At 40.2% G+C, this 14,692-nt stretch overlaps 1 protein-coding gene across 23 annotated transcripts in view; it reads left to right on the forward strand.

Annotated features, from left to right (window-relative positions):
- LOC125767566 (uncharacterized) overlaps window positions 1–14,692 on the forward strand; it is a 183,468-nt gene that overhangs the window by 56,080 nt on the left and 112,696 nt on the right. The gene's annotated exons all lie outside the window — the stretch shown is intronic.

Genomic DNA, 14,692 nt, shown 5'->3' on the forward strand with positions numbered 1-14,692 from the left:
TAAACCGGGTTGAGGTCTGATGGGAGAGTGATAGTGCTCTTCACACGAAATGTTCATTATTTTGACCATATGATTAACTACTATCTAGCTACGAGTTCTGTCAGTGCTGCTTGTAACTACAAACCTGTTTTTGAGTATATAGTCTTTGGAGGATGTTTGGATTTAATGCTCAATATTGGACATCTTTTATGGCTGTTGGTTTTCGTCAGTTGTGAATCTACCTTGCTATATGATTCGCTTCTTCTTGGTAGCTAAATGACCTCTAAGGTCATGACATCCATTTTTGCCTTACTAGACTTATTGTTATCATGTAGCCGGCCGAATCCTTGAAGTACTTGCTATGAGGGAGCCGGATGGGATTTGATACCCGGTCCTCTCGGTTGGCCGTTTTACAAATACGTTACCGGACCTTCCCATTTATGGTTCGCTAAGTTCTGTATATATGAAGGATGGACTATCCGAGTACTGGTTAAAAATAGTCAGAAATGACAGGTCTTGGACAAGACCTCTCTCTTGAGGTTGTATTGCTACAAAAGGGCTGCCAAGTCTTGACCTGTATACCTGGGGCTTTTTTTATTCCACTTATTTTATAGTTCAGTACATCACATCTTCAGTTACCTATAATAGGCAGGCTTCCAGCTGTTTCAAATAAATATATAAAAAAATATATTTAAAAACAAATTTGCTCATAAAAATCACAAGAATTTTTTTTCTTCAAATTAGTATTGGATTTAATATCCTGATTTTTTTTATATTGATTTCAAAACCCCAATACTCCCGTAACAACCTTGAACGAAGGTCGGCGATAACCTTCGAAAATTCTCAAAGAAAGCGTAAAATCTCCGTTCGCTAACTGCCGCTTGAAAATGGTGAAATATGTACATAAATTGAACCGATTCAACAAATGATAAATCACTTAACCACACCGATGACACACCACCCGCTTCTACCACACCCGACCCGTCCCATCCCCAGGTTGAAGCTGGTATTGATTTATTATGAGCCCGACATCTATCTTTCCAGTATTATCCCGGGTTTTGCTTCCCGTAGCCGAGTGCCTGAATTTGATTTAATTTATTTATGCATACGGTTCAGTTCGACAGTAACGCTCGTACCAATTCCCGAGAACCGTTGTCATCGTTTTGAGCTACAGGGTTTTGGGGAGGTATGCCTGCACGCGCAGAATTATCCCATGCGTTTGTGTATGTGCCTACATTTGAGGCGTGCAAGAAGAGCAAACGGAAGAAATATAGAACGCAATCGTGTCGAAACATCGCTTCCCCCCAAATCGTGTATTAAGGGAAATTCGCCAAGGGTTCCTAGCATTGGAATCCGTTGTAATACGAGCCACCAATATCCTTTGCTGGGAAGTGTGTACTGAAGGACGTACGATTACCGGTTTTGCCAATAAGCAGTCTCGTGCCTTCACATTACCCGGGTGCGGGTGGTTAAATCTCCTTCAAAGCTGTCTGCTTGTCCGATGCTTGAAAAGGAATCAAAATCCTTAAGCACCAAGCCAATGTGTTGGGGTTGAAAACCACCACCGAAGAATGGTACCGGAAATGTGAGCAACTTTCGGATCCTTGTACCGGAAGCGGAAGCTCCCAGGTCGATCGTGCTCTAAGGAAGAAATGTGTGTGTGTGTGTGTTGGTGTACGGTGAGCTCGAAGACAAATAACGTCGAAGCACATAAACAACAACAGGTACTTATGGCTGTATTATTTATCGTTCCATTTTCCAATTGGCATATTTGCGCCTCTCGTTATCGGGTACGGTACGGCCCACTCCCGAAGGAAAGGTTCGATTTTCTCCCACGCGCCCTATCCGGAAGTAAATCTGCCCTCCGGCTGGGGAGATGGTGAGGGTTGCGTTTCCGGGTGATGACTTCGTTTGGCTAGGCTTCTTGCGCTACCGTGGTTTTCGTTTTGCCGCCATAAATCATCGGTAAGGTAATTGCACAGAATCGGTTTCACTCACGACACGCTTGTGGTTTGTTAGGGTGGCTTCGCTTCGGGAAATTCTGGAAGCCGCGAACACGTTCCCATAGGCATTGCGCTTCCAATTGGCACAATTACTGCAAACATTCAAGTACTCAGGCATAGACAAAGGGGGGTGGAGAAACATCTCGGGTCACGCAAAGCTAGAACCGATTTTGCGGGTGGCATCTCGATTGTGCTGTGTTTCGCGTGTGAGGAACTGCAAGTGCAATTCGCTTCAATTTCTCATTGCATTCAAACACTCTCGAGCGGTCCGGAGCATCAATCAATTAATGCACTAATGATGATGAATAATTATTGGAACATAATACGCCCGTTTGGTGCGCTTTGGACACTTTGGACGGTAGTACGGGTTGTGTCGTTTTTCACATCGGGTTTGAAGTTGCAAAAGGGTGGAACGGGGTTGGATAGCTTACCTTGAGTTAGGGTAGTGCCGCGAAAATCGGTTCCGAGAATTAACAATTGATTAGAGTTTCATTTGAGTAGCTAATCTTTTGAGCCAATGGAAACGGTGATTGAAGGTGTGACAGACTGCTAGAGATAGGGCGATAGGGATTGATGAGCATTTCCTGCCTGGTGGCTTGAAATAGCACGTGCAATAGGTGTGATAAGGGGGTGTATTGTTTCGTCGTTAAATATTGAAAGGAATTTTGTGGAATTATGGCCTTTAAGCCTAAAGAGCAGTAATCGGTGACGAAAAAATGTGATGTGATGATGGAGACCTTAATTGAAGTTAAGATAGTGAAATTTTTATACTATATATTATCACGTCATCATACTAAATCTATAAGAGCGACTAATATCCGTGATGTTACAAATACAAAATGTGAAAAATCTTCATTGTTTTAAGGGGATATATTCAATCATATTTATCAAAATTTATTAGAAGCATTTACACTTCAAAGTTTACACATTAAATGGTTGATAAATGTTTGCTTTCTGGTGATGTATACTACAGTGGCGTTGGTCTTACACGTCAGGGTCAAGTATCAAACTTCATCCGGATCGTAATCCCATAGAAATCCTGATCGCAGGAGAATCGTAATCCTGATAAGCAGGAATTTAAGGTCAAGGATAGACAAAAATGATAGACTAAATCCTTTGGAGTTATATTGAGCAACAAAAAGGAAAGGACATCTTTTAATTCTTCTCAAAAATTGACATTTTCTCTTCGGAACGATTCAACTGAAATGCCTAAAAGATCTGAAAGAATATTAACTTTTTTCTTTTTTCTTTAAAGAATTCTTTAAACTAATTATTTACAAAACAAAATATTGTTCCTGAAAGATTCTATTGCTTCACATTTATTGTCTGTATTCAATACAAAAAAGTGTTAGAATAATCTCGTTTTTATTTGTTGTAAAAATACATGAAAAAGCGACCAAATTAGGCTGCTTAAAAGCAAACATTTGTAGATAAGAGGCAAAAATTGATGCACACTGTCAAAACAGTGGGCTATAAAGCCAAACTAGATGCACTTTGTCAACATTTAGTGGATTAGAGACAACGACTATATTTATCATCTTAAAATATAGTTCACTCCAATGAGCTAAAACAAATTTAATTTAAAACAAAAAGTAAAACAAGAAACCTGCAGCAAAAAGTTGTTCTGCAAGCTTTGAAAGCAAAAGCCAAAACAAAAAAAAGGGGAAAGAAATAAAACAGACATCAAAACAAGACAGCAAAACCAACCCATTCCGGCGCTCTCGCTCGGTTTGAAAGTGGCGCGTGAAAGCAACCCATTACTTGTCAAGTTTATTGCACCGCAAATTTTCAATTTACCTCAAAAGCAAATCTGTTTCTGAACAAGATTAATCTGTCCGGAGCATGCCAAATCGCTTGCTCGCACCATCGTCACCATTTTGGTGGGAAAAAAAGAAACGATAGCGCTTGGTACCACTGGCCAAAGCCGGCCCAGCATAAGGTGGGTTGTAAATATGTGTATTTTATTGAAAATAGTCAAAGGTCCTGTAAAAGTGGAAAGTGTGTGTGTGTGTTTCGCCCGGTAACTCGCGCGTAGTTTTACGCCCGATTCACGGCGGCACTGTACCATTTTGTGGGTGCCAATTGGGTATGAACCGCGTCTGTCAGGTCGGGTGAGTGGGAATTGTTTCGTTGCCGACCTTTTGCCAATCTCCACACCACCCATCATGTCACATGGTGGGCATAAATGGTGGCTTTTTTTTTCCCGTGGAGCCAATGCATAATACGGGGAGTATGTTTAACATTTTATTGCTCCATTTTTGCTGACCCTCTCACCCCGGTCCGGGTGTGCGGACCGGATCGTGGTAACCCCTGGTTCGTGGTAAGCATTGGGCAGATTGCATATATTTTGGGTATGCGATTTCAATTTTCCCTCCGGGTTGCATGTTTCATGAAAGCGTGAAGCATAGTGTGTTGTGTCGCGTTGGTTGCGATTGTAGGGATTATCTTGATGAGTTGAACATTTGTTACTTTTTAAGTAGTTGTCGCTGTTTTTTTTGGGATGGTGAGTGTAACAAATTGGTAAACATGTTTATGCGGTTGTAATGGGTGGAAGGTTCAACGCGTACACATGCTGTATTAGCTATGTTTTCAACCAAAGTGAGATGAAGTTGAGTGTTTGTTTTGTAAAAACAAAACGAGTTTGCACAATATCTTCAGTTTGCTACAAACAAGGTAAACAAATAAATTACACAACAGAATATAAAAAAGGAAAAAGAAGCTTTTTTCACGTTGAAGTTTACGAGCAAAACGAAAAGAAAAAAAAAATACGATAAGAAAGTATCGAAATCTTTCATCATGTTTCACTGATATCATTAACAGAAATTGTCGTTCTGCTCTGCGTTGTCGGTGAGCGAAATAAATCCACCTTTCGCCCACTACTTACCCGGCACACTTGCGAAACAAAACCTATAAAAATGTTTGCTCCACCGGTGTTGGCAATTTTCTACCTTTCCCGACCCGAATCGCCTGAAGAGTGTCTTCGCTTTGGAATGTGTCAACGTACTATACGGTGTGGTTTTTCCTTGTGAAAAAGTCCACCTCCGTACCGTCAAGCGCGGTTTTCACCAAAAAACCAACGTTTGACGGAACTGTTGAGGGAAAAACTTTCCCAAAACGGAAAGTAGATAATTTTGTCAGCGGCGAATGATACTCGCACCCCCTAATGTATGCACAGCCTGCCTGCGCGCTGTATGCTGTGTCTCGCGAATATGGTTGGCTGTGGGAGCTGATTTCGGACCCGGATCTCTCTCCGGAGTAGTTGTTAATTTTTTATTAACTTTTCCGTCAAAGTTACTGAATCAGTGCCATCGTGAAGGTTGGGAGAGAAATGGAGAAACTGAACACCAGAAATGTGCGGGGGAAAATACGCGTGACAAGTGAATCCGTGGCGAAATGTTGTCTTTCGTCGTTTGCCGTTTCTGTGGCGTTGCACATGTGGACCGGATTGTATGTGTGTTCGGGCACCGTTGAAGTGTCAGGATCACGCGTAGACGCGATGGTGCTTTTTCCTCCCTTCAGGGAATTCGCCAACACACACAACATCCGACCAGACAAACTGTTCCGTGCGCTTTATGTGTGTGGAATGGTGTGAAATTTGAGATGGATTTTCTTCGCTCGCTAGTTGTCATCCGTGGAAAACCACGAAATCGGTTCATGAGCGCGTATGGTTGGTCGGTATTCCATTTCCTGGTACGTGGCATTACATCACAGCAGCATCCCCAGGAAAGGGTGAACAGGATTTGTGCGATTAAATGCGTGTGTGCGTGTAAAGTAAGAAATACGGCAGCTAATAATTTCAAATCTACAACAATTCTGTGCCAAACAGCCGGGCGGTGGTTGATGCCTGCGAACCGTTACCTAAGGGGGATCGTTAGTGAAATATGTAATTCGGTTCAGCTGGTAGCGTTGTTCATAAACAAAGCAATCCCCCAAAAACGGGAAGGCATTGGTACCGGTATCGAGATTTATCTAAGCTTCGCGTTGTGGGTTGCAAACATTTTGCTCTTGTCAGATGGAAACGTTGGGGAAACGATAATGTTCTTTCTTTTAGAGGGGTTAGCAAGGTATTTAGCGATGGGAGTTACAACTTCCTTTGGTTTGAAATGTAACAATCTTATTTTATAAGCTAATATTTAAGATTGCAATAACGGAGGAGGTTAAAGTAGGAATATGAAGGCTTTGATAATTGATTTTAAGCAGACATTAACATGCTAAAAAATTTTATTTGGTTTTTTAAAGTTAAAATTCACAAGTATATCTGGTAAAAAAATGTACTGAGAAATGGGTAGCTAATAAAGTATATAATGCGTATGTTTAATCTTCAAGAAAAAGTTCACAAAAACCTGAGAATCGATTGACTTGATATAATTTTGAGGTATTCTGTACATTATGTACTATTATAAGGTTGAATTACAAAATCATTTTAAATATAAGCGGGAATGGAATTTCCAGGAGAATGTCCCTAAACTTGTGAAGAATGTGTATCAGTGGCGGATTAAAGTCCTCGGATTTCTTAAGCAGAATTGTTGGAAATTACGGTCCAAAACTATTCGGAAAGGATACTCCAGAACACGAACAAAGGGAGAAGGGAGGATGTCAAGAACTACTTGTCATAAACTCATAAACTCAAATTTTCATAAACTCTATTGGATGAATGGAGCCCCATAGTATCTGGAACCAGGAAACGGAGCCCCATAGCATCCTGGACCAGGGAACAGAGAAAGTTTAACAAGAAACTTCAATAATAAAATTACAATATGATTTGATCCATAATATGAACAATTTAATTTTAGTCGCTAAATTAATTTGGAGATTCGTTATCTACTTTCATCAACTTTTTGTTTTTTAAACAATTTTTATGAGTAGACAAATGTTTACAATTTCTATTTACGACCTGGTTTAAACGACAAATGCACAAAGCAAAATTTACTCAATCGATCAAAAATTGATAATTAGTATGCAGTTTAGTTTAGGTATTATTAGTACCTATTTGTGTGAGAAAATAATCGTGTTTAAGTTTAACTTAGACCAACTGTATTTGTACCTTTTTGGTAGGAAATAACAAAAACAAGGAATTATTACAATATAATACTCAAAGAAACGCATACGCTAAAGTACCACAGTAATAATCCTAACCGCATTCAGTAAACTCATACCGAAACCGTCCATCGCTGGCTCCATTCATTGCTGCTTCCATTAGCAAAGCAGGAATAAAATTTCTATTAGCCATCTCGTAAATGTCACCATCTCAATTTTCTGTACCGTTCGTTACACTATCAGCCACTTGCAGTGTCCCTAGTTAGCCCTTTTTTTGTTGGTCGTTGTAGCCCGTCAGTCGGTCAGGTTATTTATGGTGCATTCTATTTATTAGTCAATGGTCAGCCATAAATTTCCGCACCCTATCGGTACGTGCAGATCTGGTCCGAGGCGTTATCGGACGTGAAGAACGTGGCGCGCGCTTGACCGGTAAGAGTTTTTTAATGTGACTCAATTATGGAAAGAGATTACAGTTTATGATCGTTGTAGCTGATATCTTTTTTATGTAAGAGGAATGGTCAATTTTTATGTGTGTCTGGAATGTTTATGCATGTAAATGGTCTGATTTTTGCTGCTCTTCAATGAGCCAAATTAGGGTATAGAAAATCGTTGAAAGGGATAAAAATAATGTAAAATGTTGCGTCTTTTTGGTGGTATAAATAAATTTTAAAATAAATTTAAAAATCAGTGTTAAAATGTATGAAAAGTTTGTTGTCTCTTTGAATGGCTTGAATAAAAATCTTCTAAACCACACAAATGTACGCTGGAAGGGAAAAAATAGAAAGGCCCAGGCAACAATTGCCGTCCGAAGCCATTTGTGGCTTGTGCCTTTCAGCAAATTAATAAAATAACAAACCACCGTTCACATTTATCACCACCAAAGCCACGTGGCGTGTGCAGTGACGACATTTAACGTTGACCAAACGTAAAGTGAGCGAACGGGTGGACCTTTTCTTTCCACGGTTTTCGGGGGACTGTGGTTTGGACAAAACCGGACATCCCAAAATGCAACGGCTATTGTCCGGTGAACAAGTTCACAGGGACTATGTGTTTCACGGTAGCAGAACGGGCCCAGTTGTTTGCTCATGCTCATTTTTATGCTGTTGTTTTGCTGGTTTTGAAGTGGTTGGCTTTTCGATATTGCTGTAACGGATACGGGAAGCGTGGCGTTGGCTGCGATTAGGGAGAACCGTGAGATGGTGTCCTTGTTTTTTGGGGTTTTATTCGTTTTTTTTCTCAAATTCATACTGCTTTTCTCATCCTTTCAGCTTCCGATGGTCGTTTGCATGCAAACAGACCGTTCCCCCGTTTGATGTAAGCCATCTCAATGGTTGGACAATACGAGCTCTGGTTCTCGTTCCGTGTGTGTGTCTCGCGTTGAACGATCTACTCTCAGCTATTGTTCATGTTTGTGGAAAATCCTTAGTTTTTGTGTTTTTTTTTCGGTTAGCAAACCTTGTTCCCCCCTTGCGATACAATAGTGAGCTGAGGGACAGTTGGAGTTTTGCTAATGTACATGCGATGCCCGTGTACCGGGCTGGTTTCCCTTTTTGGGTTTCGGGGCTGTTGTTTGATTGCGGGACGCGCGTCCGTTCCATGTGGTGTTTTAAAACAGGGTAGCAAATTAAACCGACTGCCGGTCTTACCGAGATGTGATGCTGGTTAGTGAGGATTGAGAAAAGTAAACCACACAAAGTCATAATTAGTAGAGCGCGCGCGCGCGACAGACAAACGTACAATTTCTCTACACATTGGATGTGTGTTTTGTCTGTTTGTATTTTTTGTTCCTTTGTACTGCTGTGTTGCTTTGGATGTCCCCTTTTCTTACCTTTTTGGACCAGCAAGGCAAAGCAGTCATTTCGCTGGTGGTAAGTTTTTAGTATCAAGCGGCACTGCATAAATCAATGTAGACGTAATTTATGCGCTTAATTTCATATTAATACATTTATTGGTCCATTTGCTAGGGATGTAATAATAATAAAACAGTTGTTGTGTTTTGTAGTGAAAAGTAGTTGGGAGATAGTTGAACGTAATTGGATTGTTTAATTAATTATTAAATGGAGTGCGATGTGATGAAACTTATTCACAGGAGTTAAATTGTCTCGGTATGTTGTTGCTGGTGTGCGTGTGGTCTTTGTGGTTTATTACATACGTTATTGATAGTTGTTACGGTTCAACTAGAATTTACGGTTAAAGTAAAGTAACTCATGAAAATGGGGCATAATTCAGGAAATTAGCATAATATTATTTACATAAACAAAAAATAGTTTTTAAGTAGTCATATTTTCTGTAAATTACCGGGATTTGATAATTTTTTTAAAAAGATTAAAAGCAACGAAAAAGACAAATGTACAAATAGATAAACAAGGTACTAAATCAATAAATATATAATGAATTAACACACAAACGAATAAATAGAAAAAACAAAAATAGAAAAAATGAACAAATAAACGAACCAATAAATAGATAATTAAAGAAATTTATTAAAACATATTTTACATGTTGTTGATTTTTACTAAAACAACGAATTACGAGTGTTATATTTGTTCGTTTTGTATCATCGCTCTTTAAACATGGACATGGTTTTCATGGTTCGCCTGTTCCTCAACAAGGTAGACGACGAAACTAGATACAAAAAGGTCTCAAAACCCAAAGAAGACACCAACATTACTTCGAGCGGTTTCACAGTTCCGTACGCGGTAACAGAGTAATATTTTTGTCCGCACCGTTCGTTAGCATTCAAACAATCCTTACAACCATTAAACCACACACATTCAAAGATGACCGAAGGATAAGCGTCTGTTTCTGTTTGTTTTCCGTGTGTAAGCAATAAACCGAATCGGTGCCAAAAAAAGAGGTTCCATTCAGTAAAAGAGCAATACAACGGCATACATGTGAGCTTGAGCAGGAAAAGATGAACTGGAAACTGGTACCGGAAAAGGCACAAAACGGCGTTTTCCAAAGTTCGCGATGTCTTTTATTAAATATTTTTATGGCAGTTTCCATGTGGGTAGCATGTCTCGATGTGCCGGAAGTTGTTTTTAACTGCTGTGTCCTATTTTTGATGGTGCGAGAAAAAAAAGGCCGCTGATATTGCTGATCCTATCCTATAGTGTGTTTGAAATATTTTGATGTTTATTTTGCACGATATAACAAAAGTAAAATGGTTGCTCTTGCTATAATTTCAATTTATTTATTTATTTATTTATTTGTTTAACAGAATATTAATTGTTAGAAAATAACGAAGAAAAATGTTAAAATTATTATCAATCGTTTTACTTCTTTAAAAAGAAAATCGCATATGTTTACTACAAAACATTCCACAATGGCGACTTTTTAATTTAAATTTCCAAAGCACAGCGCAGCAAACTAAAACAAACCAATTAAAAAACTTAACATAACACCATAACTCAGCGACTAGTACACCACGGTGGAATTTAATTTTCCACCCATAACTTTACAGCTCGTTCACTAGTTTTGTGAAGCAACATCGCTTAAAGGCAGTTGACATTTTTCGTGTCGCTTTCAAGTATAGAGGCGGCTGCCGGGTGTGGATGTAAGGCGCGTGAAAACATTGTTTCCTTTTATTGCATTAGGTTTTTTTTTGTTATCCCCGCGCTTTGTTTCCGTTCCGTTGTACTTTCGCAGTGGAATTGTTGAAACCATTTCCTCGAACGAGTCAACGACATCCACGTCGTCATTATCCATTCATCTCGGTTGATTTTAGACAAAGTTTACGAGTGACTTAACTACTGGTAGTACAACGACTACTGCTGACAACATACACCATCGTCGATGATGTCGGTTGTTTACTTTGACGGGTTTGTAGCATTGAGCATTGGAAGCGAGACGGGAGTTTCTGGGAAAACATGTTAGTAGACGTGTACAAAGAATCGCACAAAAAAATCTCTTCGTAAGAAGAAAAATGACTCGAGAGAGAAAAAAAACGAAAAGATCAATTAAAGTGAGAACCTTTTCGCCTGCACCAAGTCGTATGTTTCCGAGCGAAATAATTACCGTACAAAAGTTTCCGTCACAATTGAAACAGAAACAATCTGCTGCGTTCCTTTTCGTTTCTATTGGAAGAAACAGTGCCTTTAGCCACTACTACCAGTCCTTTCGATTGGTATCTATTTGCTTTGGTTTTAGTTTTGCGTTTTTGCATAATATTCACTATGCGAAAGCACGTACACACTTCCCCGCGTACACGGGTTCCGGAATCTATCGGGTTTTTGGAATTTTGTGTGAAGTTAGCTACAACTGGCCAACAAACTTCGCTCCTTCCGGGTATGGCGAGGTGTGGTAGTTGAAATGGTAGCATAAACGAACTGAAAAAGAGCAACATTTTTCGCTGAGATACAAAACCCCGAAGCAGCAGGGGACACGCGTTACGGTTAGCCGACAGTTTTACCCGATTTTTATTTAATCCCCTCTGCCAATCCAGTTCGTACTTGACAGTGGAAGTAAAAACGTTGCCCTGCCTTTGGGTTGGCAAATTGGAAGCACTCGAGCACTTCGATTGTGCACAACCGTGTACGGGAATGTACGGTCGAAATTGGAGTTCCAGCACGCGGGCAAGCAACTCACAGTTCTTAGATTCAATTATCATATTCGTGATGATTGCCTACGGCTTTGCTTAACCGAAACTGAGCCCGGGTTTCTGTTTGGAAGCACTTGGAATGGAAATTGCTACCGGGAAGGAGCGACTAAATCCTTCGAAGCAGAGAAAAAAAATAAGAAAAACAAACGACATGCATCAGAACTAGGGATAGCTTAAGGGTGGCCACAAAAGCCAAAGTGAAGCTCATTTGCGTTGCGAATGTATGCGACTCGCGGACTCGGTAAGTGAGTATCGAAATAGAGGAGGAGCAACAAAAAAAACCGGTCAAATGAAGTAGCTTGTCCAATGCGTGATGAGGAAATGGAGCTGTATTAGGGTACGCAGGAGTTGCAAAAGGGGACACAAAGTTTTAATTATAACCCTTGAGAAGATGTTAGGCAAGCCTAAAGGCCTTATCCTTCCCAAGAGTGTTCGAATGTTTCGCTGCTTATTTCGAATGGATGTACGCTTCGTTTGCGTTTTTTTTTCTTCTCTACTTGCGCCCACTAAAGCAAACTATGCACGTTTATCCCAGGGATGAATACCGTTGGGTCATCGCCGGATAGTAGATGGGAAGCAACGGGGTGGAAACGAATGACACAGCCTATTCCGTGGTAAAGGTGTACGTGATCTGCAAGGGAATGTCTTATTTTTAATAAGTGACTTACCGCTTTACCGGAACCGGGCTCTGTGCGACACGGACGACAGTTTTCGTGCGGGCAAATGGATCGAATCTTCCCACCATTCGTTTCGGTCACACTGAACACTGTACACGGTGGGAACCGGAAATGCGAGTTGACAGAGTTATCTATCGAGATCCCTCTTAACTGGGGATGGAACCGGCAAGCGATGCACGAATCCCGATGCGGTTTCATGCCGATGGTTTATCGTTAAGATGCGATCGGTATCGTGGCGTAAATTTTCGAATGAAATATTGAGTTGATGTGGCGCGAGGGTTTATGCAAGGAGTTGCTCCGTTGGGGTGGAATCCAAAGACTTTTCCCTGTTGCAAAGTGTTATACATTTGGATATGTGTTTGCGTGTGTGTTATGCGAAGGTCTCTGAAAGAATCGGGTGAATCAAGTTTTTAACCAAGCGATATAACATTTGGGGATACTTTTAAGTTAAAAATTAACGATGATAAGTCTCATTTCGTACACCAGCTTTGATTTCAGGGGATATATTTTTGAGGTATTTAGAAAATACAATTGTTCGATGTGGAAATTGATAATATTTAAGACTCCAGGAGACTGCAATACATATGATTGAGTTTCACATCTTTAATATCAATTTTCTTACATTATGTTGGTTAATCCAGTATCCCAAGGATTATACAATGATATTGATTCACCATTTCACAGGAGCCCTTGTTCTGGATATGGTCAGTTTGAATGGTTCTTAAAATTTGAGATCAGAGAGTTGCGATTAAGAACATCAGAACCTCATGTCTTCTGCGGATGGGCAAATACCAACATGTCTGGAATATGTTTCTCTATATTTGTAAATGTCCTTGAAGAATAGGAAATTTTTAGCATTACCCGTAAACAAGGGCTGAGCTTATCTAAGGTAACTGAGGTAATCGAACATTCGTGAGACTACGTTTAAGTAGAATTGTTTAGTCCTCTATTCCATTGGATACAATCATATGTTCCGCTGACATCCATTTCAGAATTTCCTGAATCGCGACAAATGACGTTTATGACGCTTAAAACTATCCTTATGACTCTGTTTAGCAACCTTTTTATGCTTGTAAGTTGCAGACGTGAGTATAGAAATATAATAGAAGAATTAAAACGAAAGTAGCAATAAAGGAGTTTATGAGGGAAGCTTTCCAGATCAGGTTTAGGTCCTTTCTTTTCACACTTTTCAGCTACTTGGGGAACGACTATGCGAAGAAAGTACATTTATTTTTTTTATGTTGTGTATCGTAAGGATGTTGTTTTAATGGTTTTAATATAATTCTACTTATTATTTCAGTACTCACGATAATTTGAATGACTTTGATTGCAACAGTCTTTCATTGAAGATTTGCTTTAAGCTAAGTATTAAAGCTATTTTGTTTTCTTCTAAAATTATGTATTTTAAAACGTTATGAGCTTCCGTACATGTTAGCTGCATGCTGCGGCAACCCATTCAAAACTCCTACACTTCACATGTTAAATTTCGCAATCGAAATTCACTGTCCCTAGGTGGAAACGTTCACTGCTGGCGATATTTATCGGTTGTTTTGTATCGTTATTTACTTTCATGGCGGTTTGATGGGTATCTCATTCGGGGTGCTTTCGAACATGGGATGATCGTCGTTCCGGTGCATGGACGAGGTGATAGTTTGTTTGGGAAAACATTAGCAGCTACCATTCCTAGCTGACCCGTTCCTAGTCACCCAGTCCGCTTGTCCGTTCGACAGGGTGCGAGTAGCTCTTTCGGTAGTCAAAAACACACGTACAAATACACACACACATGCTACTGGTAGAAGAAACCGAACATTCACTTCACTCGTCCATCAGGCGAGTGCCTGCCACACACCGGAAGTTTATCGATGCTAACTGATTTTACAACTCGCTTTCGGTGATGCAGAACGTTCTAGCGTTCTCACGGACCAAAAACCCCAAACAGTGTATGCCTGGGGATGCTGCAACGAAACGCAACGAGAATTCCGGGGAGCATATATCCGGCTAGCTGGGGGCCATTAAATTGATCCTTAGCACGTTGCTTGTTGGACGGGATGCAGCACATTAGATGGTTAGTCCGTCCAGGAAGTGGGCAGTTAGTTTCGGGAAGTTTTATAGCCCTGCGAGCCATTTGTAAATGATCGAAATTAGTTAAATGTTCCATTGCTGGAGAGAAATTAATTACCATCGGTGTGGCTATATTTCGTACCATTTAACGGGCAGATATCCGGTCAGTGATAGGGTTAGCTTCCGTCTGTCTACTGTTTTTTTTGCTTGCATGCTTGCTTACCCAATAAATGTACCAAAACTGGGTAAAAGTAAGGTGAAACTATCCTATCCATAATCGAATGAAGTCGTTTCCGGTAGTTGTCAATTAGAAGCGATGGTTTCCTGTTTTGTAA

The sequence above is a fragment of the Anopheles funestus genome, chromosome 3RL (assembly GCF_943734845.2).
Source record: "Anopheles funestus chromosome 3RL, idAnoFuneDA-416_04, whole genome shotgun sequence".
Taxonomy (NCBI): domain Eukaryota; kingdom Metazoa; phylum Arthropoda; class Insecta; order Diptera; family Culicidae; genus Anopheles; species Anopheles funestus.